Consider the following 6,000-nt stretch of genomic DNA (forward strand, 5'->3'; position numbering starts at 1 on the left):
CATTAGTACCACCATACAAACTTGTAATTCATCTTGCAAACAGTTATCAATGAATTCAAGTGCATTTTCGCATTCAGTTTTTATTCTAAAGAATTGATATTAATTCATATGGTTAGGAATTTGGCTTTATTGGGAATTTAAGTGCGAGTAAGAAGTCCCACATTAGATGACTAGAAGAGTGGTGGACACTTTATAAGTGAGAGGACCCATACAACCAATGTCTTAAAATTTTGGGTGAAAGATGTGGTGTCCAATCCACTTGTAGATTGCTCTTGCTATCCTAATATGATGATCCCCCGGTGTTTTATCCTCTTGCGGCCCAAAAGTAGTATCAAAGCCGATGGTTAATATGATCATTGTGAAGACTCCTTGTGTCGAAAGACTTCCCATCAATCGTGGCTAGGCGGCATGTCCCGTCAATAACGGTGTAAATATTTTGAGGTTTCCGCTTGAGATGGACTCACACTTGAGGGGAGATTGTTGGGAACACAAGTGTGAGTAAGAAGTCCCACATTAGATAACTAGAAGAGTACTACAAGAAACTTGTCATATACCAATGGCAGAAAACCGTCGGTAAAATGTTTAAAACCGTGGGTATAACCCAAAAACCTTTACCGACAGACATTTCATTTCGTGGTTTTTAAGTCGCTATACCCACGGATACATTTCCGTCGGTAGATCCTATAGTGACAGTTATAAATCCGTAAGCAAAATATTTGAGATATACCTACGACTTAGCTTCCGTCGGTATAGGTATTAGTACTACAAAAAGAAATATGTTCTTTAGCAGCGGTTAGAACAGCTGCAATTGCAAAAGTTTTCAGAAACAACAATCAATTTTGGTAATCAACAACATCAAAATAAAGTAAACAAGTCAAACATAAAAATAACTTAACATCAGATAACACTTAATACTACTTTACTAAAGAAAACAAGATAACAAAGTTTACATAAAGTTACTCAAAAGATAGGGTCTTTTGCTTTTTTTCCCTATAGCATGAATAACAACTTGATTCTAACAAATAAGTTGGAAACTAATTAAAAAAAAAACACTTGTAGACGATTTCAATCTGAATACAATTCCATTGGCCTTTGGAAATTCCTAAGCCAAGCTGTACCAAAGGCAATTGAACAGAGAATGATAAAGAAAACAGAGAAGGATAAAACTTAATGCATAAACTATTATACTTACACCATATAACCTCATCTTGGTAAAGGTAACCAACTTGCAATTGATGCATTGATAATAACACGACCATTGCTTTGATTCTTCAGCTATAGTAAACCTTGATCTCCTTCTTGAAATTTGCTAAGAACACTCCTATGCTTATCTATGAACTGGGATATAGTAGAAAGGCTTGAACAAAAATAAACAGTTAGCTAAATTATACCATTAAATCAAACTATCAGTAAGTATTATCTGAAAAATAAATTATGGAGAGCTCTTCTTGAAGGATAAGCTTTCTGAGCACGCTTAAGACCAGAAAAGTAACATGTGACAAACAACCATCACAACAAAATGAATTGGAGTTGAAAAGGGACAAAAATAATATTGAAAGAGCTTAGAACATTATCATCAAATGAGCATCTACTACCAAAAAAAATTTAAAGAAAAGATATAATATGCATGTAGACAAACATTTCTTAAACCCAATTCAAAGTCACTGCCAACAAAAATTAACATGTCATCCATTAGACTCACGAACAACACAACAATTTCTAATAAAATAGCCAAATGAGCACACATAAAAGAGTGAAAAATGAAAGAAAGCCTTCATCAACATAAACTGAACAAACATAAAAGATCCCACAAAGGTTATTTATACCTCACTAACATAATGATTTCTTGCATCATTTGCTGGCTATGTGGAGCAGCAATCCATCATCCTCAAACCTTTACATTTCCTGATTCCACAAGCGGAACGACAACTTTGTCCATTCCATTGGGAGCCTTCTGACAGTAGAATAATTAGAAGACTAGCTACAATCATATGATTCACTGTAAGCAAAAATACAATTTAACTAAGGAAGTAGAAAGAACAGTATTCACCTGGAGGTCATCAAGGTACAAATTTTTTCATCCCCTAAGATTGGCACGGACAGCAAGGTCCATATCTTCCATTGTTATTCTATCTTCTTCCATTGTTATTCTATCTTTCCCCTCCTGCTTGGTTGATAGCAGCGATTCTCCAAAACCTGTTGTGCCTGCATTCATGTTCCTATTCCACACATACAAGGTTCAAACAATTCACAATTCCACACACAGGGAGGGGGTTCTAACTAACAAACTAAAAGGTATATAAACTATAAAGAAGCCACTCAACACAATAAAAGTTCTCCCAACAAGCTACAAAACAACCTCACAACATGTAAAATACTATATAGATTTATAAATTGTTGAAGAAAAGAAGGGAAATCACTTGAAATTAAAAATTAAAATATACCTTAACTTGTTCCTGAAACAAGGACTACTAATGGATAAAACAAACTCCCAAAGATTCAAAGACAATCTATTTCACAGACTTATTCACTATCAGAAGAATCATAACGGACTAAAGGTTGGTAATCCAATTCATCACTGGTTCGAATCACACCAGCACAGTTCTCCCCTAAATCCTTGTCAACTAAACCAACAATTAACCAGAAACAAAAACAACCAGACAAGATAAGAAACAAAAAGAGAGAAATCCATTGCAATTTTTTAAGATTCACCATCAACATTAATGGCAGATTGCGGGTTTAATAATCAAGAAAAATTAAATTCATAGGGTGAGTGATCGGAGTGACCAAGCCACTCGGAGAGCGAGAGTGACGGAGAGGGGTGGAGAGGTGGTAAGCCGACGAGTTGGATGATCCCGGGAGGGGCTCCTGCAAGGGACTCCGATGCCAAAGTAAGTATGGGAATCACGAAAGTATGGGGTGAAGACGTGAAGTGAAGAGAATATGTTACCTTGGTGTAGGGAAGGAGCCTCCTTTATATACACGTAGGGATATTAGGGTTGGAGCCATGCAACGTCATGCATGGTCCGTACTGATAGGATCAGGACCGTTGGATCCTCTGCTTCCCCTGCTGCAAGCTGTGATCTAACGGTCTATGATTTCTTGAGATCCACACCCAACCACCCTAGTTCCGTAGGGTGGTGGGCCTAGGTCAACTCCTAGGTGGTGGGGTCCCGGAGCCTTGTCCCGGGGAGGGCGTCGTCCGAAGTAGCGGTCGTCTGGTATGTGATCGGACCTCCTGGTTGTCTCAGGACGTCCTAGTCGGGCACTCGTCCCTGTCGGCGAGCGTCCTGTGCTACGCCGGAGCCTCAGTCGGCCGATTCGAGCACAGGGGCTATCCTAGTCGTTCGTCCTTGGGGCTTCCCAGAACAGTGAGGGTTTTTACCTTTAGGGTCGGAAGGGAGCGTGAGGGATGTGAACGGCAGGCGCAAGCGGCTGAAGACGAACGGTGGTGAACGACAGCAGCGAGCTCGAGAAGTACGAGCGGTGGTGAACGACAGCGGCGAGAGGCTGAAGACGAATCGCCGAATAAGAACGGCAGGTGCGAGCAGTGGTGAACGACAGCCACGAGCTGGGGGTGAACGTGAGTGGTGGTGAACGGCAGGCGCGAGCGGGGGTGAACGACAGGCGCAACAGGTATAGGTCATAATGAAAGGAAAAATTGGAAGAAAAAAAAAAGGAATTGAAGCTTGTATCTGTTAGGTTGGGAGAGCAAAACCTAGAGAAAGGAATTATCCAGAAACAAAGAAGCGCGCATCCAATTTACTAGATCCCGGTTACTTTTTTTGTGAATTTTCAAATTTTTATGTTACTTTGTGATACATATAACCACAGTTTATATGTTTTTGTTGGTATATGAGGTTTATACCTACGAATTTCATTTCTCTCACTAAATAATATACCAACAAAGTATGCATTTGTAGGTATATGTAATGTATACCTACAAATTTGTAACCCGTCACTAAAAAATATTGTGACAAATTAAGATATTTGTTAGTATATGTTTTCTATACCCATGGTTTAAGTTTCGTCACTAAAAGATATAGCTATCTGTAAGTATAGGGAATTGAGTTTGGTGCCCCACCCCTTAGGCTTTGCACCCCACTTTATTAAATACGGAATTTAAAGTTCCGTATCAATACGGAAAATAAAATTCCGTATCTGTTTTAGTATATAATGAGTGGTTGAAAATGTGACACGCATGCTTAAATACAGTACGGAATTTTAAGTTCCGTATTCAATAGGGAGAATACGGAATTTTAAATTCCGTATTTGATAAAGTGGGGTGCCAAGCCCCATAGGTGGGGTGCCAAACCCAACTCCCGTAAGTATATCATACATATAGCTATGTGTTGGCCAGAAAAAAGCACATCCGGCCCAAAACACCCAAAGTAGTCGAATTTGGATTAAAGAAAGAAAAAGGAAAAGACACCAAGTTAAGGAGGCAGCCGAATTCGACACTAGCAATTACTTCTAAGTACAGGCACATGTAACACGTGCCGCATTGACCAAGTCAGATTCTCACCACGTTAGTCGAAAACGTGGCCAGGAAACGGTTGAAGCAGTTGAAGCACACGATCTCCACCACCATGCGTGGAACTTCCGGAGCAAGCATTAGATCGTGGGAGAAACCAGACCCACTAACCTATCCATTGAGGAGGAAAACCGTCAAGGACACACAGAGCATGAAGCTCTATAAATAGGATAATCCAATTCAGAAAGAGGGTTCTCAACTCAAACTCTGAAAAATTCACCAGAAAGCTCTAATGTCCGCATCAATGAGACTCAAGGAGCAAGACGTGATGATGGAGGAGTACGTTGCAGAACCAGCATTTTAGTTTTCTTGCACTTTAGCTTGTCAATTTCCAGTCCCTTTGTGTAGTTTGTTTGTCGAATTCTACGTTTCACGTAGTTTTCATGTTATTTTAATTTACTTGACTTCTTTGTACCTGACTCACGTTTAATGAAATCTGGTTTCACCTGAGTTGCTCGTTGTTGTCGAAAACACACTCATTCACACACAACACTTTGGCAAAGCGTTTTCTCAAAAGGACCCTGAAATCTAAACTTCCTTTAGTCGAACTAAGAGAATATTTGTTTACCAAAAATCAGTGTAAACAAATTGGCACGTCCAGTGGGACCGTTTTTGTGAAAACTAAGTTTTACAGAAGCGTTTTGTGTGTTTATTGTATTGCATGTTACCTGGTATTTGTTACTTGCTTTGCTTGTGATTTACGTGTTATATGCACCTAAGAAGTGGTAAAACTGTGAGTATGGCAAGCAATCGAGGGAGAACTTCCCCCCAAGGGTCTAACGTGGGCAATCAGGGTAGCCCCGGGGGAAGTAGCAGTAATAATAATAAAGAAGTGTCTACTGGGATGGGACCTGGCACCACTATGCCAACCCAGAACGTGGCAATCTCTGCAGTTGCAGAAATGCCTGTATCTACATCAGTGCAGGCACAAATTGTCCCAACTATTACGAGAGGAGACATGCCTTATGGTATGCCTATGTCTGTAATGCAAGGCATACAGGGCACATATTCGACATTCCCTGAGAATGTTCCTCCATTTAGCATACCCCCCCCTTGGGGCAAATGGAACAATGTTGAACTTAGGGAGTCAAGTCAGCCCTCCTGGCCCTATCCCTGGGTCCAGTTCACAGATTTATTTGTCTACAGGTATGAACACTGGTTCACTTCAAGCCATTAGGCAGCAAGTAGATGATAGTAACCATGAAATGGTTAACATGCTATCTCGACAGATAGGTGAACTAATTAACCCTGTGCTCCAAAATAGTAATGCCAATAATCAGCATTTGGCACGTCAAATGGATCGTTTGGCTACAGCCCTGGGGGCACCAGTCGAAATGCAACCAGCACCAGGGATTAACCAAATCCCATTGCCTAACCATGTCCCTGCCCCTGTGCGCTATCAAGCGCCACAACGCCAAGATATGGGGGTAAACCCTTTGTTTGGAGGAAACGAGGCAATGCAACCA

The 6,000-nt window shown here is 40.5% G+C and overlaps 1 long non-coding RNA gene across 4 annotated transcripts; it reads right to left on the reverse strand.

The window, feature by feature from the left end:
• Positions 1-956: 956 nt before the first annotated feature.
• Positions 957-3,828, reverse strand: LOC130745742 (uncharacterized). 4 transcript variants are annotated; one of them, XR_009021856.1, is made up of 4 exons: positions 2,951-3,828; positions 2,051-2,868; positions 1,827-1,977; positions 957-1,357 (listed from the first exon to the last, which is right to left on the reverse strand). It is a non-coding gene; the product is annotated as an uncharacterized LOC130745742 (long non-coding RNA). The 4 variants fall into 4 exon arrangements; XR_009021857.1 differs by having other exon boundaries at positions 1,827-1,954; positions 2,951-3,827; XR_009021854.1 differs by having other exon boundaries at positions 1,827-1,981; positions 2,951-3,827.
• Positions 3,829-6,000: the final 2,172 nt, after the last annotated feature.

The sequence above is a fragment of the Lotus japonicus genome, chromosome 3 (genome assembly GCF_012489685.1).
Source record: "Lotus japonicus ecotype B-129 chromosome 3, LjGifu_v1.2".
NCBI classification, from domain to species: domain Eukaryota; kingdom Viridiplantae; phylum Streptophyta; class Magnoliopsida; order Fabales; family Fabaceae; genus Lotus; species Lotus japonicus.